The following is a 13,160-nucleotide window of genomic DNA, read 5'->3' as shown; positions in this document are numbered from 1 at the left end:
CTGGGAACAACAATGGAAGTGGTCCCTAGTTTCTAAGTGCACCAATAAGAGGAATGAGATTTTTTATGAAATTTATGCTATATATATATATATATATATATATTAGTGATGGAACGATTCCAATGTTTTTCTTGATTCCGATACAATTACCGATTCCGATTCTTTATAAATCTCTAAAAAGTTCATTATAAAAGTGTTATTTTATACTGGTTACTGTAAAAACACATCTTAAATGTCCCTATATTTTCTGAAACGTAAAAATACGCTTGTGAGGGGGTGATCTAGAGATTTTTGTCTTACTGGAAGTTTCAATCAATAAATATTTATTATTTTATTATTACTACAAGCAGTGGAAAATGTTTATTAAACTAAAACCAAATAAAAAAGGAATCGGTTTTGGCATCGGAAAATAGGCTCAAATTTTCTCAATTCCAATACTCCAAAAAGTTACAATTTTTTTGTTTTCTGATTCCAATTCCAATTATCGTCCCAACACTGATATATATATATATATATATATATATATATATATATATATATCAGTGTTGGGACTATATATATATATATATCAGTGTTGGGACTATATATATATATATATATATATATATATATGGGACTATATATATATATATATATATATATATATGTATATATATATATATATATATATATATCAGTGTTGGGACTATATATATATATATATATATATATGGGACTATATATATATATATATATATATATATATATCAGTGTTGGGACTATATATATATATATATATATATATATATATATATATATATATGGGACTATATATATATATATATGTGTGTTGGGATATATATATATATATATATATATATATATATAATTTTCTGATAGAGATAATGGAAATGGTCAAGAATCTGGAAATGTCCTCCTAACATAAAGGAGCTATAGGAACCAAACCTTCTAAAACTTTAATCTATTCTATTTTGATTAAATTGATATCATATGTGTAAAATTTTCCAAGGAAGACAATGGAAGTGGTCTCAAATCTATGAATTAAGCGACCCATGGATACAGCCCCCTCCCCCCGCTTTAAAGCTTTAAATGTATCCTATTTTGTCTTCAGCATTTTAGTTTTTTAGTTAAAAAATAGGAAGCCTTACTTTTGAAACAAGCCTCGTAAATGTATGTAAATTCTATCACCAACAAAACAGAGGCAAGCCGTTTATACACATACAAGCATGCGGCACCAGCCAAAACAAACATGTGCACTTCATTTCTCCTTACAGACAAACACTTCCTTTTCTCTAGAAAGTTCTCAGACTTTGAACTGTCATTCTTTGCAAACATTTTGCACCGTCTTTGTTGTGGATTGGTAAGAGTTTGGAAGAAAGACAAAACTCGGTATTTAGTTGATAGAGTTCAAAATAGACTTCGTAGTCTCGTAGGAGATGTCCTTTTCTCTTCCTTACAACCTCTATCTCACAGAAGAGATGTTGCGAGTTTGTCTCTGATGTATCGTTATTTTCATGGAAAGTGTTCGAATGAGGTTCAATCTATGGTCCCCCCTCACCAAACTTTCACAAGAAACACTCGTCTAGCTGTAAACACTATCAATAATTCCCCCCACTCTTTATCTGTGCCTAAACCTAAACGTAGATTCCATGAACAAAGCTTTTTTCTTAGAACTGCACGCCTGTGGAATTGTCTTCCGTTTTCCTGCTTTCCGGCTGACTACAATATGGTTGTCTTCAAGTCTAACGTAAATAAGTTCTTGATGAGCCGTTCCATATAAGTTATCAACTTTACCAAATTTTCATTACTAATGATTACTATAATGTCCAATTTCTACTGTACACTCTTTAACCCTTATCCTTGAGTGGCCTCTTGGCCTTGATAATGTGGTGATGCCTATGTAAAAAAAAAAAAAAAAAAAAAAAAGTTGAAACTAAATATATTGAGCAGAAAAGCAATTACAACAAATAACGATAATGGTTATACATCAGTCCGACTACCAAGTGTGTATATCTTATGCATAATGCTAAGAGACACATTCTCCCGATCTTTATAGTAAGTGAGAGAGTTCATTATTATCTGTAAGGTGGGCATCAGAAAAGTAGTTAATTAGCAAATAAAAATAATTATTTTTTATAAATAGATTTTTCCGTTCTTTTTTCACTTTTTACAAAAGAATCACTTATGAAGGCCCAAAGGCCACTCAAGGATAAGGGTTAATAAATGTAAGGAGGTAGTGTAGTAATCATTAATGGTGTAAATTTGGTAGAATTTTATTATTTAAGGGGACGGCTCAACAAGAACTTGTTTACATTAGACGTGGAGGCTACCATACTGCAGTCGACCAGGAAGCAGACCAATGATACTGTGTTCCACAGGTGGGTAGTTCCAGGAAAGAAGCTGTGTTTATGGAATCTGCATTTAGATTTAAGCAGAGACACAGAGTGGAGGAAATTGTTGATAGTGGTTGTAGCTAGTCGAGTGTTTTTTTGTGAAAGTTTGGCAAGGGGCTACAATGGATTGGAGCTCAGACGAGCACTTATCATGAAAATAACAATGGAGCAGAGAAAGGCTAGCAACGTCTCTTCTGTCGGAAAGAAGCTGCGGGGAAGAGAAAAGGGCTTCACCTACCAAGTTTCGAAGTCATTTTAAACACTATCAAGGCAGGATAGGGTGCACCTAGCAACTCCTGCCCAGATGTCGCAACAGTACTCCATTTTAGGACATATTTGGCTCTTATACTGATAGAAGATTGCATCGGCAGTGAGATGCCTAATTTCCATTCCCTCAACTACATAGTAGCCAATGTGGAAGTATCAAATGTACAGTTATTCGACCATTGGAAAAGTCTATCAGACATGCATACATAGTGTGGTTATGTATAGAAGTAAAACCTGGTCAATGAGGGTTGAGGAAATGCGTTGCATGACGAGAAATGATGTGAGAATGATACAATGGATGTGTAATGTGATTCTTAAAGACAAGCTTAGTTGTGATGATTTTACAGGAATTGTAAATTTGAATGGTATAGGGAGAGTCTGATGGTATGGCCATGTTGAAAGAATGGCTGAAAGTGTTTGATTTACTAGATGTAGAACAGTTGAGGTAGCAAGGTCATTTCACAGGGGAAGGCCGGAAAACAAGAGAAAATGATAGGGAGGGATCTGAGAGAAAAAAAAGATAAATAAAGGCCTAGCCAAAGATAGATTAGTTGGGAAGCAGTCCAACGGATGCCAGCAAGTGAAATGGGCGTTAAGCCGATGATGATGACGGTATTATTCACAGAGTAATGACATTTATGATGATGACGATATTATTCACAGATGATGATGATGATGATGATATTATTCACAGAGTAATGATATTGATGATGATGATGATGATGATGATGATGATGATGATGATGATGGTGGTGGTGGTGGTATTATTCACAGAGTAATGATATTTATGATGATGACGATATTATTCACAGAGTAATGATATTTATGATGATGATGATGATGACGATAATATTCACAGAGTAATAATATTGATGATGATGATGATGATGATATTATTCACAGAGTCATAATATTTATGATGATGATGATGATGATGACGATGACGATGATGATGATGACGATATTATTCACAGAGTAATGATATTGATGATGATGATGATGATGATGATGATGATGATGGTATTATTCACAAAGTAATGATATTTATGATGATGATGATGATGATGATGATGATGATGATGATGGTATTATTCACAAAGTAATGATATTTATGATGATGATGATGATGATGGTATTATTCATAGAGTAATGATATTTACTAAATACAATTTTTCATGAAGAAATAATGATGCACATGCTTCTGAGGAATTTAGTGATGTTTTTCGCTTTATCAGATGAGAGAGCGGTCCAAGAAAATTGGAACCCGGTGCGATGAAGGTGGAACAAACAACAAGTGCCGTGGAGGAGTTGATGAAAGCATGTTTGGCTGACAGCAATATCACACGTTGGCAATGATATGGAAAATATGAAAGGCATTTCTCATAGAAGTTCGGTGGGGTGGTACAAGAATAGTTGGCACTTTTCCATTTCCTGGTGGTTTGAGTAAAAAATAGAAAGAAAACGGTAACAAATCTTTTCGTTATTCGACAAAGGAAAGAATTATTTTCCATAGAATCCATTGTTTTTAAAGAACTGTGAAATGGGAGTGACGTGTAGAGATATGCTGATGCCTAAGGCCAACATTTTAATCGCACGCTCTAAAGACTCAAGTATAACTACTTGGCTTAACATTCACGGGGAATATGAACTGGAACAAATACATTGAGGATATAGCAAAGATTATGAAGAAGGTGGCTTCCCTCTATCGAGCTAGAAGACTACTCACACCTGAGAGTATCCTGTGTCTCTGCAAGTTCACCATTCGTCCATGCATGGATTATTGTTGCCACGTCTAGACTGGTGCATCCACCACTAGCTTTTCCCTCTTGGATAGGGCCCAAAAAAGAGTTTTTGATCTAATAAGTCCTGTTTTGTCAACTAAGCTCCAACCCCTGTCCCATCGCCGCAATGTTGCACCTCTGTGCCTGTTTTGCCAATGTTTTAATGGAATGTGCTCTGTTGAATTCGTTGCACTTGTGTCCCCTCGATGTACATATTTCCAACAAACCTGCTTAGAAACAAAATCTCACCCCTTCACTGTTGAGGTTTCTAAACGCTACAAAGTTTACTATTCTAGTAGTTTCTTTCCTCAAGCAGCTAAACTTTGGAATTTCCTTCCTGCAACCCGCTTCCCTAATCTAACATAAACCAACATCTTGTTAATCTTTCCTAGACACGGTCCCAAATACCCCCGACAAACATGACAAGCAGAAAATGCCACCCCTACACAGTAGAGATCCACAGATGTCAGAAAGCCTTCTACTCTAATAGTTTTTTTTCCCTGGAACTGCTAGACTTTGGAATTTCCTTCCGGGTACCTGCTTCCCTGACTGTACTGACATGCAGAAGTTTAAGTGTAATGTAAACAGACGTCTTGCTGCTCAACTCCCTACATAGTATCCCTGCAACTTATGTTCAAGACAGTAGCCTCCTGCATTAAAGTAGCACTGTGCTTTGTTTGGGGTGAAAATGTAATAATAATAATAAACAAAAAAAAAAAAAAAATAATAATAATAAACAAAAAATAATAATAATAATAATAATAATAATAATAATAATTATAATAACAATAATAATAATAACAATAATAATAATAATAATAATAATAATAATAATAGCAGCAGCAGCAGCAGCAGCTCCTTACGTCCAAGTGACAATATGCTTTGTTAGTGGTGAACGTGAGTAAAAACAAAAAACAAAAAAAAATTAAATAAATAAGTCCTAGTACTGAGAAATAATATGAAAAAGGAAGATACTTTTGATATGATTAAAAGTCCTTTTTGGTTAAAATAAAAAAATTCTAATCTATTTTTTTTATTTGCTTTTTTATTACTTTGATATGCAGAAGGCAATGTGTGTGTGTGTGTGGGGGGGGGTGAAACTCGTTGGGAATCCCCAGCAAATAACCAAAAATCTTCCAAAAAGAGAACAGCTTACACCTTAACAACCTTAACAGAAAATATAATGGAGTAAATAATTTTTTAAAATATTTTCATAAAAAATAATTTTTTTCTTAATCCCACCAAAAGTTTTCTTAAAACAAAAAATTTTCTTAAGAAAAAGAAAAATAGCCAAAAAAAAGAAAAGGTTTTCATCTGTTGCTACACATTATTTTACAAAAAAATAAAAACTTATTCATGAAATTTACCCTAGGTTGATTTATTTATTGTATTTCCATTTTTATTCATTAAAATTACTTTATGATAAATGTTTTTTTTTTTCTATCTTTTTTTTAGATTTGATCAGCGCTCGGCATATTCCGGCAGTTAACGTAAGCTGCCGGCACAACATTTATGGAAAAACAGGTCGTTCTTTGCATAAGTATAATTACTTCAATTGAACCATAAACCTCTAGGACCCATGGTGTAACGGATAAAGTACTTTGTGAAATTCAGTTGTAAGTGACACTCTTCTGGATGCTGAAGGTTTAATCCTCAATGCGGGCGATACTAATGTTGGGTAATTATAAAGTCAATAAAGTCAATTAATCAAATAATTACACACTTTGTAGAAGTTGACACCCAAAAAAAGAGAAAATGAAAAACACGTTCGAAAGGCCTTTCCAATAACACACAAGAAATGTGTTCTCAGCCTTTATTTGTATGTTGAGAACGAAAAAGATAAACGTCAACTCACATAAACAGGGAGTATACGTCATCAAAATTACAATCCAAGGGAGATAACTTCTAACAACGCTTCACACAGTTCATTTTTAATAGCTAACTAACTCCAACAACTAAGAGTGCAATTGTAAATTACTCCAACCCTTTACAGAGTCCTGGCTGACGAAACAAGCATATGCCATTCCCATGGATTAAATAAAGGGTTCTGCTTGAAATGCTATTCTTGAGTTCGGCAGAAAGATTCTAGATACACAAGAAGATTGGAGGTTACATCGGCCAAGCCTTGTAACACATAACACTCAAGATGAGAACAGTAGTCTGAATAATTCGAATACTATAAACCATAAATACCTATATTTACAAAAAATAATTGTTTGTTTTCCGAGTTTGCAAAAGAAAAAAAAAATAGTAAAAACAAAAAAGTGTTCATTTGTTGCTACATAATATCTTACAAAATAAATATATATTTATTCATGAAATTCACTGTAAGTTATTTATTTTTTTTTTTGTATTTCAATTTTTCTTTATTGAAATTACTATATGATAAATGCTTTCTCTCATGGTATTTTCTTTTTTTCTGGCGTTTTAAAATTTGATCAGCACTTAGCATATTCCGGCAGTTTACATAAGCCGAAAATGTGCAAAATTATCAATAACTCTTTAACACTACTCTCTTGGTATTTTCCCTGATTTTAACTGTGTTAGTCTTCTTCAGTCCAGGAATATTTTGTGATTTTTTTTGTTATAGTATTTACCCATACCCACACAAACTATTCTTTGTGGAAGCTGGGAGGAGAAACGTACAAACGAATGGATTCTGGAGATGATTGGACCATGTCGAAGACTACTGGACAACATCAATGACAGGAAATTGTGATTTGGGGGACTGCTCTTTGATACAACCCCTGACAAAAGAGGACGTGGAACACTAAAAGCAAAGATTAGCATGGCTGAGTTGCTCAGAATGACACAGAACCAGAGTCAATGGCGACGATTCGTGAAGAGTGCCACGGCTGGTCAGTAATGACTATTCCATCAAAGAGAGACATGAACTATCCCAACAATAAATAGCAACAGGTACTCCTCTTAGTTGGAGTCAATATTCCAGCAGACAGCCTTGATAGTTGGACCAAAAAGTCTCGCTGGTAATCCTCTGATTACAATGTGCTTTTGCTCCGTTCGTTGTTAATATATTTGTATACTAAATTACTCTCTTGGATCTTTATTTCTGACCCCTAACATGGCGACAATAAGATGGTTTTTGAGAAACGTTATCTTTGAGATCACAGCACAGATAAAAATCTGAATGGAGAGGGAGTAAGATATGGTAAGTATGAAAAAGAATCACACCTCGTACTGATGAAACGATCACCAAAATGCCTCCCTTCTGCCATTTCAATGAGTTATTTAAAGTGTTGGGTATTGTCCCACCCTGTTGACACCATTGTTCATCTATCACATCTCTCTGCTTTCCAGAAACGTCAGCAACATTCAGTGTTCAAATTGAATAGCAATAAAGCATAGTGGGTAAGACATTCATGGTTGAAACTCGGTGGATAAAGCAGTGAAGTGTATGCAAATCAAATATGGTTGTATTGCAAAAACGATTGTGAATTTTATTAATAATTTCATAGGTGATATTGTTAATGGATCGTACTACACATTAATGCTAATAAAACGGAATCCGTTATTGGAGTGTCTTTTTTTTTTGGTGCATATATGTATGTACATATATATATATTTGTATATAAACTAACATAAAAAAAATCCACTAACCTCCATTTAAAACAGATCAAGAAACTAGATATCCAGGCTAAATAGAGCACACACAAAGGAACAGGTCAAGCAGAGGTCAAATAGGCCTTTGTCCGATAAGTGCATACTCATTAGCTGATAGGAAGGAAGCGGTGGATACTAGAAAGCTGATTGGCTTACTAAAATCTCAATAGAAGGTGCTTATATAAAAACGACAAACAACCACAAAATTCGTGCATAAGCCTGAAGAGTCCTAGAGTGGATGAAACGCAGAATATTCAGTGTAGCTTAATCGCCATATATATTTTATAACTTACTAACTAGCTCTACCTACGTATTGAGCACTTTTGAAGTAAATACTTAAAGTTCACGCATAAATTTATACTTTCGTATATTAATTTTGTGAGTAAATTAAGTAGTTATATATATATATATAAATATATATATATATATATATATATATATATATATATATATATATATATATATAGGGTACGGCAGAAGTACCTCCCACATATTAAACTTTCAACTATATGTTGCTAATGAACTTATGCAAGTGCCAATGATGTTTTCATTTAGCTAATAACCTGCCATTTTCTTTTTCATGTAGCCTCATGAAATAATATTATTTGGACTGATGCACATTGTGATTTTACTGTATAAAAATGTTTTTGAAGAATGGGGAATCTGTAACTGCAACACAGAACTTTTCGAGTTCATTACAAGTTAGGACGGCATGATGTTGTTTCAGATAAAAAATCAATACAGCTATGGGTTGCAAACTTCAGAGCTATAAGTTCGGCACTTAAAGGAAAGTCATCTGGAAGGCCTTGAAGTGCTCGAACGCCAGACAAACTGTGAGACTTTCTGTTGCTCAGTTTCCTACATGTTCAGCTTGCAAACATGCTTTGGCCTTGGGATCGAACAGTCAGAAGAATTCTACACACTGATTATGTAGTTCCAGTCACACACGCAGCCTCATAGATATCTCGGAGGGAATGCAAAACCTAGGAAGGTAGACCTCCTAGTGTAACGTTGCAGTTATATACAAACAAATTAAAGAAACGAATAAAATTTGGGTTGTCATTTTTTTCCTTTTATCGAAAGTTTTTACTACGCATTACTCTCCCGTCTCGGCACCACTTAAAGTCTCTCGCTACCGCATGTCCATCTAGCCTGGTTTGTGTTTCTCTTTCCTCTGACCACATGCCAACCAAAGCCAGCCCATTTTTGTTCTCGACTTTACGCGTCCATTTTCTTCGATGCACACTTTCCTTCTCCTGACCATGTGCTGCATATTTTTCTCCTTTTGTTTTTTACTTTTTCTTCTCGTGCACACTTCCTAATTTGCATATGTGCGTTTTGTTATCTACTGCTGCTAATCTCTTTGCAAGGCAGCCATCTTTCGCCGCTGCTGCTATTTTCCCACATGCTCATATGCATTATGTTACACTAGGTCTAAGCACAACCATACCTCAACATCAACAACATCATTGTCGAACAGATTGTCAAGGACGTATTCATGACTGATATGAACAATTACTCAAGCTTAAAAAAAAAGGATATATATTATATCGATGCCTCCGTTCAGTCTCAAGAGACAATGGATACTCCCTGCAAGGGTTGCACAATTCTCAACCACACCTCTCCTGAGTCGGCACTGTTTGAGTCCAGTGGCAAGGAGAAGTCCAGGATGACTGGAAACAATGCCAAGATAAGTGGAGAGCACGTACAGTACCTGGAATTCCAAAATGGTCACCCATTTTTGTACTGACCAAGCTCAACGTTGCTTAACTTTGGTGATGAACTCTGCTTTCATATAAGCTGTATTGCCTCAAGAGGTCTCTAGTTACTAAAAACCAACTGGCCGAAACATGCCCATGACTGTGTAGCAACACATTACTGCTTATGTAAAACCAAATTAAAAGTATACCTTGGTCTACTTTGGTATTGAGCACTCTTGTATTACCCTCGTTATACTTCATTGGTTACCTTACCTCTGAAAAATAAAAACCTTATATATATATATATATATATATATATATATATATATATATATATATATATATATATATATATATATATATATATATATATATATATACTAGCATTTCAGCCAGGCGTTGCCCGGGTGTTTGGATGTTTATATTGAGCAAATAAAAAAAAAAAAAAAAGGCGGTCAATGTTTTTAACTATGACGCCTTAACGTTTATTGTTTTGGACTCAAATCAAGTTATTAATTTAGATCCATGTCCAAGGAACCTATGTCTAAATTTTCTAGTGTTTAGACCTAAAATTGTCAGAGGAGTTTGGTAGAGTTCTCAGAGGTCAAATCGTTAAACTTGAACCTTTTAACAGACAAATTTCTGGCCGAAAACGGATTACAGATTTTCCCAAATCTCAGTACCCTGTATATCAAATTTCGAGTCTGTAGACTGAAAATTGACAGTTATTGCGTAGGAAAATCTACACACACACATACATACACACACACGTTCACTTCTATATATATATATACACACACACATCGCTATTTATAATATAGATGGAAATGTATATGATAAACTTGGACGAAATACTGAATATTTTAATGTTTAAATCATCTCACTCAAGGTCATCTAATCATTTGGTCAACATTTGAAGAACATTATTATGTCGAGTGTTGATTATAACAAATAAGGGATTACAACACTAAAAGGGTTGGCAATAAAACAGCATGAATGTTTTGCCATTCCAAGGCAACAGATTCTGTGATCATTTTTAAACCTCTTCCCTTCTCCTCTATCTATATTTGTCAAGCCTGGAGAGAGGGGGAGATAGATGTGGTAGGAGAGGAAAGGGAGATGGGAGCGAAACAGAAGGAAGAGAGGGGACGAAAAGAGTTACATTGAGGAGAAATAGAAATGAGAAAGATATATATATATATATATATATATATATATATATATATATATATATATATATATATATATATATATATATAGTAATTTATAAAATATATATGGCGATTAAGCTACACAGAATATTCCGCGTTTCATCCACTCTAGGACTCTTCAGGCTTATAAAACGCGGAATAATCAGTGTAGTTTAATCGCCATATATATTTTATAAATTACTAACTAGCTCTACCTACGTATTGAGCACTTTTGAAGTAAATACTTAAAGTTCACGCATAAATTTATACTTTCGTATATTAATTTTATGTGAGTAAATTAAGTAGTTATATATATATATAAAGAGAGAGAGTAGTATATTGGAAAGAAAGAGATGATATATATAAGATAGAGAGAAAAAGAGAGTCGAAGGGAGGAGAGTAGTAGATTGGGGGAAAAGGGAAATGAACGAGTATGAGAGAAATTGTGAAATAAAAGAGGAAGGAAGGAGAGGTAGATGAGAGAAGAGGAAGAAAGTGGGGAAAAGGGAGACAGTAATGAGAAATGTAGAGAAGGGAGGGAGAGTAAAAAGGAGAAAGATCTAAAGAGGAGGAGTGAGTGAAAAAGAAAGAGGGGGAAATGATAGAGAGAGAGTGGAGGAAAGGAAATGGGTCGAGGTCTGTTATGGCAACGAACAATAACAAATAAGGAAGCTCAATTAAGAGCAACTGCACTTTACTTAGGTTTCCTTTTCCTATCAAGCTAAACACCCACCATGATTAGCCCCATTTTACAACCAAGCAGCATTCAAGAAAAAAAACAACATATGTATTAGATTGGTGCAAAAATAATGTTTCTTGACGTTCAACAATATATATATATATAAACGACATTTATTTGCACCAACCTAACACATTTCAAGAAATGGAGAACTCTCAACTAAGGGCAGGTAATTTGAAAACAAAATTAACTAATATTTAAAAAAAACATCATAAATTATCCAACAGCAGTGGAATTTTCAGTACTAAATAATTAATTTATGATAAGTTGTTTCCAGCCTATGAGTGTGTTTGCTAAGACAAAAACCTATCATATCTAGGTATAATTATCATTGAATGTTGATAAGGCATAAACAAACAAACAAAAACTCTGTGGCATGGTTCATGGCTTTAGTAGGGCCATTTTTTGATGCCGATAGTGGTTTGGAGGATAGCCAAGAACCACACCGACATTTAATATGAATTGGGACATAAAGTTATGTTTTAGAGAAGGAAGAAAATGAAGAATATATGTTATAATTATTTTTTTATACCTACAAACACTAGTGTTTTATGCTTTCGCAATCATCAGTGAAGGAAGTGACAATTGCTACTGGCTGAGGGATTTGAACCCCGCCACAAAGCTACCTTTGACTCCATTAGCAATGAACGTTACACCTGGGCCACCAACAATGGGAATGAAAAGAAATTAACATTTATATAACGAACACAGCGGTATTAAGACAATCTACAATGATCAAGCGACCGGAAATCGCGATCTTACACAAGGCCAACTGATCGGCTTTATTTCCTAGGCAGTGCCCAACTTAAGAACTTGCTTCTTAAAGGAGCGAAATACAGGCATTCATATTAAAATGGAAATAAATGAAACATTGAAATAATAGAAGGGTCACCATTTAGCAAGTGCTAACTAAAAACCTGACAAAAATACGGCAAACAAAATTTTATAAAAAAATATTTTTAAATACAAGAGATAAGAATATGAAAGTATTTCTAGTCATTTATGCAAACACGTGTTTCATGAAGAAAGTTGAGTCAGTCACAAAGTTTAGAAATGTATTTGTCAATATGTTTGCAGTGTGAATGATATGCGTGTATAAGTCATATACATATGTGAGTATTTGGCAGCGTGGCATTGTGTATGTGTGTTAGTTTACCTTGTTTTTGTTAGTGCATGTGAGTGAGTAGTAATTCTTTTCTATTCACCTGATTCTTGCTAATGTGTAGGAAAATATGCACAAGATGGAGGGGGCTGGTACATGAGTCTTTAATTCCTTTTTGTCCCCCTCAGCCCAAAGGCATGGCATGTTGTGAGCAGACGTTCTTGGGTTCTTCCGTGCAGGTGCGGTGGGTGAAGTCTGGTGAAAACTGATTTTGTTGACAAGGTCGTATAGGATTTTTTAAGTTCTGACTGGCTTACCATTTTTACATGCACTGCATGTTAGAATTATATGTAAATCGATGGGTTTT

General features: G+C 34.4%; 1 protein-coding gene and 1 long non-coding RNA gene across 3 annotated transcripts in view; one reads left to right on the top strand and one right to left on the bottom strand.

Annotated features, from left to right (window-relative positions):
• LOC145246828 (uncharacterized) overlaps nt 1-6,762 on the top strand; it is a 67,677-nt gene extending 60,915 nt beyond the window's left edge. The window contains exon 2 of the long non-coding RNA XR_013863173.1: nt 5,897-6,762. This is a non-coding gene — a long non-coding RNA (uncharacterized LOC145246828). The remainder of the gene's footprint in view (nt 1-5,896) is intronic.
• Nucleotides 1-13,160, bottom strand: part of LOC145246825 (cilia- and flagella-associated protein 300-like) — a 488,667-nt gene that overhangs the window by 57,809 nt on the left and 417,698 nt on the right. The window lies entirely within an intron of this gene.

The sequence above is a fragment of the Euprymna scolopes genome, chromosome 24 (assembly GCF_053919585.1).
Source record: "Euprymna scolopes isolate OS-2025 chromosome 24, ASM5391958v1, whole genome shotgun sequence".
Taxonomy (NCBI): Eukaryota; Metazoa; Mollusca; class Cephalopoda; order Sepiida; family Sepiolidae; genus Euprymna; species Euprymna scolopes.
The sequence above is the reverse complement of the archived record's forward strand: the minus strand, read 5'-3'. Positions and strand labels throughout refer to the sequence as shown.